Here is a 12,319-nt window from a genome sequence, read left to right as displayed (position 1 = left end):
CTGGCCCCAGCTCCACCACTTGCTCTGTGGCCATGGAGAAATTTAACCACTCTGAGTATTCCCCTCTGTGGAAGGCACTGTTCGCAAACACACCATGTGCAATGTGGCATATTACAGTGTGCTAACAATGTATGCTAGATTGTGAGGCCAGTTCTACGGAGTAGGTAGTGTCATCATCTCCATCATCTCAAGGCAAAACACAAGTAATTTACCAAAGGTCCCCACAAAATTTTAGGTGAATGGGATTTAGGCAGCCAAGTTTAAAGTCCATGCTCTTAGCAGTAGGATCCACTGCCTGTCTTAGGTCATAATCGCCACCTCTGAAAGCAAAGTGACAGTAAAGCTCTGAAGCAGGACTTTGTTTTTATCAGTCACTCCTACAGCATGACTTCATGTATTCAAAGTTATTGGGCATTAGCCATGTTTTGAGTGCTGTGCTATATTCTTAGACCAACTAGGCCACTTCTTGACTGTGTCTTGCCACAGGCTATGTAAGGTATGGATAACCAGACCTTTCCTCTGTAAAATGGAAATAACTCAAAAATTGCGATGATAAATTTAGAGGGAGTTTAGTAGCTCTTGGTCACTCAATGTTCTTTTGTCCTTTTCTCTCCGGTATTTTTGCATATGTATCAGAATGACATGAGATAATAAATAAGAAGACTTTAATTAATAAAGCATTTTTTTTCTACTGGAAAGCCGGTAAATCAGTGGGACTCGAGCCAATTTTCTATTATTAACCCCCCCCCCCCCCCCACACACACACACACCCTGTTGCTTTACGGTATTAACAAACTTTCAATAATGCTTTTTTCTTTTACCACGCTTTCCACATTCTAAAAGAAATCTCTGTAAAACTGCTCAAAGTGATCAGTAAAAGTTAACTATTTCTATTCTGTCTTCTAATAATCTTCAATGAATAACAGCTAACAATTTTAAACATTTAAATGGGATTTAATGCCAAAGGGATTTTAAGTGTTCTTGCTGCCACCAAAACCCAACTGTATTTCCTAAACCATCCTTTCATCCAGTTAACTAATAAATGTTATTCAGCATCTACTATTCACTACAGGATAGTCACTGGGATAGGAATGGAAAATTCCGAGTAAAGCTCTTCGTGAACTTAATTCTCAATCACTGCTGGTGGCCTTGAAAACTGGGAGAACTTTCATACAGGAAAAGTGGGCGGTATCCAGCGTATTTAAAAACACACATATACTCCCAGCAACCTCATCTCTAGGAATTTAACATTTTTGAAAATGTGAAAAATGATATGTTACAGAGTTTTCCAAGCAGCCCGGTTTGTAGTACCAAAGACTAGAAATAATCTGAATGGTGAACAATAAAATAGAACATTACAGTATATCATTCTACCTGCAGGTAAAAACAAATCTGAAGGCTCTTTTGCATAATATTAGTAGCAATATTTACTGCTTAGTGTGTGCGAGATAATGTCCTAAAACTTTCCTTGTGTGCTTTGGCGTGACCGACTCTGCGACCCTTTGAACTGTAGCCCACCAAATTCCTCTGTCCATGGGGCTTTTCAGGCAAGAATACTGGAACAGGTTGCCATTTCCTTCTTCAGGGGATCTTCCCACCCAGGGATCAAACCCACGGTCTCCTGTGTCTCCTGCATTGCAGGCAGATTCTTTACCTGCTGAGCCATAGAGGAAATCCCAAAATGTCCTTGTATACATTAAATCACTTATTCTTTATAACAATATTTTGAGTTAAATTAGTTTATACTTGTTTTATAGATTATAAAATACAGGTCCAGAGATGATGAGAAACTTACCTGTAAATGTACAGCTAGTAACAGTCGTGCCCCACTCTTAGCGACCCCGTAAACTGTGGTCCACCAGGCTCCCTGTACATGAAAATTTCCAGGCAAGAATACTGGAGTGAGTTGCCATTTCTTTCTCCAGGAGATCTTCCAAACTCAGAGAGTGAGCCTCGCGTCTTCCGAGAAGTCTTAAAAAGGAGCTGCCCCCTCTGAGGTTCGAACTCAGGACCTTCAGATTATGAGACTGACGCGCTGCCTACTGCGCTAAGGAGGCAGATACGTACGCTTATTGCTATTCCGAAGTAGTCTAGCTTCAGAATCCGTATTTGTAACCACTATGTGGTTTCCTCAAGTATTGGTAGGTGACGATCTCCATGGTTTACTGTCAAGGGCCAAAAGCAACATACAGGATAATGTGCAGTAGATTTTTGTATACATGGGCTTGTATGAATCTAAAATATCTCCAGAAGACTACTACACAAATTGCTAGTATTGGTTATTTTTGCAGAAAGGATGCTGGATAGCCTAGGAGCAGGGATGGATAGAAAATCTTTTTCGATTGTGATGTTTTTACGCACTTTGAATTTTTAGTCATATGTGCACATTGTCCATAAACAAACAAATGAAATAATAAGATAATAAATGCTTCAGTAGAGATGTATGTGGAAAACCCAAGGAGCAAAAAATAAATAATAGTTACCAGCAGAGGGGAGTGGTGTACAAAACAGCATTCTGGGCAGATGAAGTAAGAACATAGGTGTCACATTCAAGGCACTGGGAATGTTGGTCTACAGGAGTGGGCAAAAGGGAGCAGTGCAAAGGGCTGAGCAAGCAGTCTGAATGTTACACCAAGGGCTTCATTCTGTATCATGAGTACACTTGGCAAAACAATGATAGGACTTCAGTATAAAACCTCTGGGTATGAACCATGAAGAGTTTATCAAATAAGATTCTGAAATAGTCATGATTCTAGATGCCAGTTTAACATTGTATGGTCATTTAAATGAAGCAGACTCTCACATTATTTGTTAAATTATCTATCAGTCATAGATGTTTCTTTGTTTTTCTGAGCATGATGGAGACAGAGCAAGTACCACTAATCCATTAGGGAACTAGTAGTCCTTTTCTTAACCAGTTAAAAAGAGATGTCAAATACAACATTCTTACCTTTGCAACCAGGGAATCAGAATTGCAAACTGCATTGATCTATATTTAAAGACACTGCAATAAGGTCTAATTTTTGGACTTCATGGACCTGTCTCTTACAAATCAAGTGACACTCCCACATTTTTATTAGCTGAGAACAGACAGTAGTTTCAAATACTGGCACAGAATTTCATATTGGACAGGAGAAAGGGAATCTGACAACACATTAGGTCACTTTTTACAGCCAGATAATTAATAAATTAATAAAATTCTTAATATATCAGCTCCTTAATGGGTGATGTGGATAAAAATAAAGAAAGGAAAGAAGACGTTGGGAAGGGTAATTTTAAGGAAGGCACTTGGACAAGGTCTCAAAGAGGAGTCGTTGGCATAAAGTGGCAAGTCACTACCTGGGGGAATCTGTTCCAGGCAAAAGGAACAAGTACCCAAACCAGGCCCCTGCTTAGTGTGTTTTGGGAACTGCCAAAGGCTGTTGTGGCTGGAGCAGAGGGAGCCATGGGATGAGAAGTTTCGACTTCTCATCTTTTTCTCTTTGTTCAACTTAATTTCTGCATGGAGCCTCAACAACCTGCAAGTTTTCTAGATACCTGCTGAAAAAAATGCCCTGCAAAGCAAGAGAAGATCACTCCATCTCTGTTAAGATCTACATCCAGAAAAACAAACAATAAAATTGTTATAAAACCATTCCTGAAGAGGTGGGTTCTACCAAAGGAGTCTTGTTCTCAGCCATACCCCAGCACCAAGCCCAGAGCCTAGAATGTACCCTGAGTCAATGACATGCCAACCAATGTCTTGTTACAGCTTAATATAATGAAAGGACATAGCACTTAGATGGTTATCTAAAGAGGGGAGTTTTCTTATCTTTAATCATCCCACTCTCACAAGACCCCACACAAGCCTGCCAATTTTGTGAAAAAACAATAGTTTTGAAAATATATGACAAACAAATTGGCCCATAGGAAGACACTGATGTTCACATTACTTATGGTGGCAAAATATTGGGAACACTCTCATTGGGCAAAACTAAGATTAAGTCAAGAAAATTCCTGTTTCTAGACCTGTTCAGGTTACTGTTCCTGCATGCTAAACAGCCCAAACTTGATGGCACAAAGCATTTTATTAATCTTCATGGAGTCTGTGGTCAGGAATTAGGTCAGAGCACAGCTGCAATGGCTATCAGCTCTAAAATGTCTGGGGCTTTAGGCAGAAGATCATTGACTTGTCATTTACAGGACAACTGCTGAGGGCTAGAATTATCTAAAAGCATCTTCACTCGTTTGTCTGGCAATTGACACTGGCTGTGGGCTAGGACTAACATTCAGAGCACTTTTCTTTTTTTGGCCACTGACCTGTAGGATCCTTTTCCCTGACCAGGGATCCAATCTGGTTGCACATCGATGGAAGTGCAGAGTCCCAGTGGATGACCAGGGAATTCCCAGCCTAAGCACTTTTATGTGATCTGGCTCCCTAACTGTGCGGTGGCTTCAGAATGGTCAGACGTCTCATACATTCCAAAGAGGAGTGCCCCAGAACACCTAACCAGAAGTTGTGACATCCTATCTCAGAATAAAAGTCATAATCCTAACAAGGTCCCGCACAGCACTGCCAGTTGTATATGAGAAGATGATTAAGTGAGAGGGTACAAAGGTGGAAGCAGGGACTTCACCCTTAGAAAAGATCCTTGAAAATCCAGATGAAAATGTTTTACAAAAGTCATGCTGTTCTAAGGATAATTCTTGGTATAGGAATGTCCTGAGCATCACTGGACTTCCAGCATCTGGCCCTGACCTGAAAACCAGTTGTGCCGCTAAGCCATTTGAGATAACCACAACACCCACACGTTTTCAAAATTACCCCTCCAGAAGGTACAATTTTGTTGGAGGGTTGGGGGTGCGGTCACGTTGTTTAAATTTCGGTAATAGGCATCTAGTGCCTCAAAGATGAATATTTGCCACAAGAGATACTTTTTCAAACGCTTCTCTCGTGGGCCCCATGGTGTAATGGTTAGCACTCTGGACTTTGAATCCAGCGATCCGAGTTCAAATCTCGGTGGGACCTTCCTGGTTGTTTCCACATTCAATTTTACTTCTGCAATCTCGTCCCAGCCTTTTCCCTTTTCTCTTGTAATCCAACCCACCACACGTCAGTCTTAACGAGCAATAGTAACAGAGTCTTCTCTGATGGGAAGTCGGAGCCCACCGGCTGCTGAGCGAAGCTGTGTTCAGAATCCAGCACCACCAGGAGAAGCCGCCCGTCCTGTAACCCATGCCCAGGTCTGCCCAGGTCCGGATGCGGAGGCGCCGTCTCTCCGCTGTTTCCCTTTGCTTTATTCCTAGAAAGAAATCTGTGTGAGCAGGCAAAAGAACTTTGTTTTAGAAGAATGGCCAAAAAAAAAAAAAAAAAAAAAAAAAAAAAGGCCACTTTATCCTAAAACTGGAAAAGGAAGTCTAAACTGAGAGGTGATAAATTTGTGATTAGAAGGCGATAAACACGGGGCGTTTCTGTTCTCTCTCACGGCTGGGCTCTTCACAGAGGGCGCTCAGAGGAGGCATCTGAGCCCACAGGAGCAGAGCACGATAGATGGGCTAGCAGTCCGCGCCCTTAACACTTTCAGGCCACCTCTTCCCGTTATAACTGCAAATCCCTTCAATTCTTAGACATGCTAGGAATACCTCTGCACAAAGTTGATCTTGTGGGACTGTTCTTCAAACTGTGGGTAGCAACCCATGAGTGAGCAGCCCTTGCTATCACCTTTGAGAATTCCAGTACAGGACAAGTTATTTCCACTTTGCTGGGGGCAGCTCCCCACATTTTCATGACTGTTGAAACCTAACCTAACCTGGCCACACCTCCAACCTCGTTTGTCACCGTTCCTGTTACACTCATCCCTCCAAAATATCTTCTAGTCACAAGCTATGATACAATTATTTCTACCATCTTCTTTTCCTTTCCGTATTTACTACCAGCAAAACGTTTTTGCCCTCCATTTTGCCCCCAGTTCTGATTCTCTATTCATTCCTCAAATATTAACTTAGACCTTTCAGCCCTTCTTACCCAGGCCTTCATCGGCTCCCTTATCTAGGCTCACGCGCTCCATCTGTGTTTCCTCAGCACCCAAATGTCCCCTTCTCCTACCACCTCACGTTTTAATTGCTTGTTGAATAACTCCCCCACTCCTGCTCTAGACAGAGGATATTCTAGGGGAGAGACCAGTACTGTGGCTTTGTTCACCTTTCACTTCTCAGTCCCACAATCCCTGGCTCCTGTTAGGAGTTTAAAAATATTGAGTGCAGAGTTCCCTGGCGGCATACTGGTTAGAATTCCAAGCTATCCTTGGTTGGGGAACTGAGATCCTGTAAGATATGTGGCCAAAAGAAACAAAAAAATAAATTAAAGAGAAAAGAAAAACTTGCTGAGTGCATAAAGTTTCATCCCAGAACCCAGGGTAGCTTGTGTCCATGTTTGATTCCAAAACATTCTGCTCTGCTTTTTCCCAAATTTCTTCTCACTCTTTTCCTTCAATGATCCCAAGTCTACAGTAAACTCTGAGAACCAGACTTTGCCCAGGACTGGAGCAGAAATTTCCCTGAAGATGAATGTCAACCATGACTTTGTCTTAATGAGGCCACAGCAATAGCTCAATTTGGAGTTGAGGAAGGATATGTAATAGGAGCACTGAATTTTGCACTTTTGAATGAGAATTTGAAAAGAAAGTCTCTTTTGACTACATGCTTGCCCTGTCATTCTAAAGTCTGAATGTGCTTACTTGTGGTTATCTATTGGCTAGGGGAAGGCCAGTGGCTGCCATGGGCCTAGCCTCTGAAAAGCACGAATTACACATTTGTCATCCAGTTGAAGATTTTTGAACGCTGAACAGAAAGTGAGGATTTAATCTGAAGGCGTTCTTTTTCCCTTTCTGGGGGTGCAGGAAGGAGACTTGAGCCTCTGAGCACTGCACTTTATTCATTCCTTGCTCGAAGGGCTTCACTTGCTGTCCTCATCACAGTTCGCCTGAGGGCGTGAGTCTGGGAAAGCTTTAGGATGTGGCCCTGGGGAAGTACAGGCCTTTTCTCTGCTACACGTGGCACGGCTGCTGCACAGGTCAAGGCCTCTTCCTCACGCAGTGCACTTTTGCTAACATATCAGGAACCACGCAGAGTCAAGGCCATTGGGACTATTCTCTGGGGCGCTGGAAAATGTCATCGGGTGGTGTATCCATTGCTGACTAAGTTATGCCGATGGAAGAGGAATCTACCTGGGTTCTCCCTGCTCAGGTTTTAAAGCATCTCCTTTGTAAGGACATTTTTCTTGTACCCACCAGGTTTTGACAGTTTAGGATCTCCAATGGAGGATCTTTACCCTCTCTCCTGAGGGTCTTCTACCCACTCTATGCAAACAAGGAACAGTCCTTGGCCATTCTTCACCTGTTCTAGAGGAAAACTTCCAACCCAGCATTTCGGAAAGAACCAATTTAAAGATTTTGTCCAGTAAAAGCCACTCTGAAAAAATCATTCTGTAAAGGAATCCTGGAAGAAACCTGGCCTTTTGTTTTTGGTGATTTCCACAGCCCCAACCCCACCCCCGCCCCAGGTAGTGGGAGTTGAGCTTCATGGTCTAAATCCACTAGAGGCGCACGGACCCCGAAACCCGTCTCCGGTTTAAAATCTGAAATCCTGAAACGCAATCCCAATCTGCAAGTCATGAAAGTATTTCAGCTAGGTCAGTCTCATCCGACGGGCGTCGAATTTCAGGAAACTGCTTGGAGCAAAGCTAGACTCCCCAGTACCGCTAAAGAAATCGCTGGGTACACACTGCTAAACTTGTGCTGGGTATCTTTGCCCGCGAAAAGCCACCCTGAGGAGTCTGTGGAGATACTGGATTAGGATGCGACTCAGAATATTCACCAGGACCCATCACAGAAACTGACTGTCTTGCAGGTTTTCACCAAGTGTGGACGCCGATGTGTGTGCGGGAAACGGATGCGGCAGCAGGGGAATCTTCTCTGTGTCCATTTGGGAGTCTCTGTATATTTTCTGTTGGTGAAAGTAGGACCGTGGGGCTCGACTCGGTCCTAGGAAGACTCTCGAGGGCCTTTCCTTCGCTTTTCCTCTCACCCCCCAGGCTCCGCCTTGTGATCCCAGGGCTGCAGGGATCTTACTCCTATCGCATCTTCCAAGCATGTTTAATTCCATTTTCCTTAAATGTCAGTGTCTCGTCTGCGACTCTGGTAAATCTTTCCATAACGCGTCAGCAAAAGAGGTAGATCAGTTCAGTTCACTTGCTCAGTCGTGTCCGACTCTTTGCCACCCCATGGGCTGCAGCACACCAGCCTTCCCTATCCATCACCAACACCCGGAGCTTGCTCAAACACATGCCCATCGAGGCCGTGATGCCATCCAACCATCTCATCCTCTGTCGTCCCCTTCTCCTTCTGCCTTCAATCTTTCCAGCATTGGGGTCTTTTCCAATGAGTCAGTTCTTTGCATCAGGTGGCCAAAGTGTTGGAGCTTCAGCTTACCACCCTAGAAAAAGACGGTTTTCCGTGAAGTAATAGAATCTGAGAGAAAAGGGTGAAAGACAACAGGTCTCTGCCTCAGGTTATTCATCTGTAAAATAGGGATAATGATCCTTATCTCGTAGGACAACTCTGAGCCTTGGGTGAAGTAACAGTACAAAACGGTTATCATAAAACCGAGCACTCTGTGAGAATGGGTGGGTGGAAAGGACGATTCCTAACATTAGGGAGGCAATGTTTTCCAGTAGAGTCTGGCTTAGAAGATAGATACAGGCATGTGACAGGTAAGGGTTCATGACTTAATCCTAGAGGAGGAAATGCAAAATATATTTCTACCCTTTAGAAAACCACATCAAGGGTCTTAGGGAGGAAGAATTATATCATCAAAGAATTTAAAAGGCACGCATCAGGACAGGCCCCATGGTGTAATGGTTAGCACTCTGGACTCTGAATCCAGCGATCCGAGTTCAAATCTCGGTGGGACCTATAAAAAGTCTGTTTTTATCTGATTTCACATCCCCTCTCTGTAAATTTCTGATAACACTTATTTCTATGGAAATCTTCTCATTGCAACCCCTGGAAGCTTTCACCCGCAGACACAAGGGATAGGGAAAAAGTGCTATCCCTCTTACTAAGTTCAAATACAAATGTTCTTTTCGTATACTAAATGCTTCTCAAAAATTACATCTTTACTTTTTATTGGTCACTTGCTACTATTAAACTTGAAAACAGCTCAGACTGGGGGAGGGGGGAGACCCTTGAAATACAAAACACACACCAGATATAGTTAAAATTATATTTATCTTTTAATATATTTTTCTGTTTCAGAGTAATATAATAATCAGTAACAGCGTTTAAGCATAGAAAAATGCAATATGGAGGGATAAAATTTCATGGTATCTATAAAATAGAAATACCTTTGAAAGAAAAAAAGAATTCATGAACACTGACTTGTATACTTTTCAAGGATGCTAGCATACATCATGGAGAAGGCAATGGCAACCCACTCCAGTACTCTTGCCTGGAAAATCCCATGGACAGAGGAGCCTGGTAGGCTATAGTCCATGGGGTCACGGAATCAGACACTTACTGAGCGACTTCACTTTCACTTTTCACTTTCATGCATTGGAGAAGGAAATGGCAACCCACTCCAGTGTTCTTGCCTGGAGAATCCCAGGAAAGGGGAAGCCTGGTGGGCTGCCGTCTATGGGGTCGCACAGAGTCGGACACGACTGAAGCGATTTAGCAGCAGCAGCAGCATATATCAAATTGCTCTTGGGTACCAATGGATAAAATTCAGTGATGGACTGGACTATTTTAATGTTCAAATTTTACCAATTACATTGTGAAAATGTTGGCAATTATATTCTTTAGGACGATTTAAACTTATGAAGAAACAATTTAGAAGACCACTGGAAGGCAATGTGAGAGCATCAGAATACTATGACAATTCATAAAGACTCTAAGAAATGAAGATAGCTTAAGGATACTGTCCTAGGTTAAAACAATGAAGTGATAAGCCAAAGCAGCCCCCTCACCATCATCTCATTCTTAGACACATTTATTTCTAATTTTCAGGTGAATTTCTTTCTTATATGAATTTGCCATTTAGGATCGCCTACCTTTTTTGTAGGCTTTCACCAAAGCATATTTTTACTAAAGCTTAGTTGCTCAAAAATTTCTTATGCTACAGTTTCCAAGTAAATATTTTTTTCTTCTGAGTTTTCTTATTAATTGCAACTACATGCTTTATTATTTTACATTTTGTATTTAAATCACTAATCAATCTGAAATGTGATTTGTTACTTGTTGAAGGTAAATGTTCATCTCTGTTTTCTGCCAAAGGCAAAGTTAGTTATGTCATCACAGTTTATTTTAAAATTATCTTTGCCTACCTACAGAATTGAAATATCAAATATGTCACTTATTAATGTCTATATTATTTTATCTATTTTATAAATCTATTTCCCTTTATGTATACTTATGACAATGCTAGGATCTTCTGATTAGAGTTTATTTTAATACATTTTACTGCCCATAGAGCATTCTTCTCCTAGGGCATTTGACATTTTCAGATGAAGGGGAATAAGAAGATAAAGAAGGGGAGGTTGGAGATTCAAATAATGTTTCATTTTGTAATTTCAAGCTTCTTGTAAAAGTTGAGAACACATTGAATAAGCATACATATAAACCAGATATCCTGGAGTACAGAAATCTCAGGAGTTAGGTTTCAGTCCTTTGGATCTCTATTTAGTTATTAGTAAAGGTGCTGGTGCCATTAAACCCTGTCTTTTCCTTGGTGAACCCTGCAGGCTTTGAAGAGATCCAGAAAATAAAAATTATAGGTTACAGCATTTGTTTGAGGTAGCTAAGATATGATAAAGCATAGTTTCTCTCTTTCAATGAAACTATGAGTCATGCTGTGTAGGGACACCCAAGATGGACGGGGGTCATGGTGGAGAGTTCTGACAAAACGTGGTCCACTGGAGAAGGCAATGGCAAACCACTTGAGTATTCTTGCCTTGAGAACCCCATAAACAGTATGAAAAGGCAAAAATATAGGACACTGAAAGATGAACTCCCCATGTCGGTAGGTGCCCAGTATGCTACTGGAGATCAGTGGAGAACTAACTCCATAAAGAATGAAGAGACGGAGCCAAAGTAAAAACAACACCCTGCTGTGGATGTGACTGGTGATGGAAGTAAAGTCTGATGCTGCAAACAGCAATATTGCATAGGAAGCTGGAATGTAAGGTCCATGAATCAAGGCAAATTGGAATCAAGCAAACAGGAGAAGGCAAGAGTGAACATCAACATTTTAGGAGTCAGTGAACTAAAATGGACTGAAATGAGTGAATTTAACCCAGATGACCATTATATCTACTACTGTGGACAAGAATCCCTTGGAAGAAATGGAGACGCCATCACAGTCAATAAAAGAGTCCAAAATGCAGTACTTGGATGCAATCTCAAAAACAACAGAATGATCTCTGTTCATTTCCAAGACAAACCATTCAATATCCACGTTAATTCAAGTCCATGCCCTGACCAGTAACGGTGAAGAAGCTGAAGTTGAACAGTTCTATGAAGACCTACAAGACCTTCTAGAACTAACACCCAAAAAAAGATGTCCTTTTCATCATAGTGGACTGGAATGCAAAAGTAGGAAGTCAAGAGATACCTGGAGTAACAGGCAAATTTGGCCTTGCAGTACAATATGAAGCAGGGCAAAGGCTAACAGAGTTTTGCCAAGATAATCCACTGGTCATAGAAAACACCATTTTCCAACAACACAAGAAATGACTCTACACATGGACATTACCAGATGGTCAATACTGAAATCAGATTGATTATATTCTTTGCAGCCAAAGATGGAGAAGCTCTATACAGTCAGCAAAAACAAGATCGGGAGTTGACTGTGGCTCAGATCATGGATTTAAATTCAGATTTAAATTGAAGAAAGTAGGCATAACCACTAGACCATTCAGATAGGACCTAAATCAAATCCCTTATGATTATACAGTGGAAGTGACAAATTCAAGGGATTAGATCTGATAGAGTGCCTGAAGAACTATGGACAGAGGTTTGTGACATTGTACAGGAGTGAGTGATCGGAGACCACCCCCAAGAAACAGAAATGCAAAAAGGCAAAATGGTTGTCTGAGGAGGCCTTACAAACAGCTGTGAAAGAAAGAGAAGTGAAAGGCAAAGGAGAAAAGGAAAGATATACCCATTTGAATGCAGAGCTCCAAAGAATAGCAAGGAGAGATAAGAAAGCCTTCTTCAGTGATTAATGCAAAGAAATAGAGGAAAATAATAGAATGGGAAAGACTAGAGATCTCTTGAAGAAAATT

General features: G+C 41.7%; 3 non-coding genes across 3 annotated transcripts; 2 read left to right on the top strand and 1 right to left on the bottom strand.

Annotated features, from left to right (window-relative positions):
* Window positions 1–1,984: 1,984 nt before the first annotated feature.
* TRNAM-CAU (transfer RNA methionine (anticodon CAU)) lies at window positions 1,985–2,057 on the bottom strand. Its single transcript has one exon. It is a non-coding gene; the product is annotated as a tRNA-Met (tRNA).
* A 2,879-nt stretch (window positions 2,058–4,936) lies between these two features.
* TRNAQ-UUG (transfer RNA glutamine (anticodon UUG)) lies at window positions 4,937–5,008 on the top strand. Its single transcript has one exon. It is a non-coding gene; the product is annotated as a tRNA-Gln (tRNA).
* Window positions 5,009–8,879: 3,871 nt separating this feature from the next.
* On the top strand, window positions 8,880–8,951 carry TRNAQ-CUG (transfer RNA glutamine (anticodon CUG)). Its single transcript has one exon. It is a non-coding gene; the product is annotated as a tRNA-Gln (tRNA).
* Window positions 8,952–12,319: the final 3,368 nt, after the last annotated feature.

This window comes from Bubalus kerabau, chromosome 3 (assembly GCF_029407905.1).
Source record: "Bubalus kerabau isolate K-KA32 ecotype Philippines breed swamp buffalo chromosome 3, PCC_UOA_SB_1v2, whole genome shotgun sequence".
Classification (NCBI taxonomy): domain Eukaryota; kingdom Metazoa; phylum Chordata; class Mammalia; order Artiodactyla; family Bovidae; genus Bubalus; species Bubalus kerabau.
This window is presented reverse-complemented; position numbering and strand designations above follow the sequence as displayed.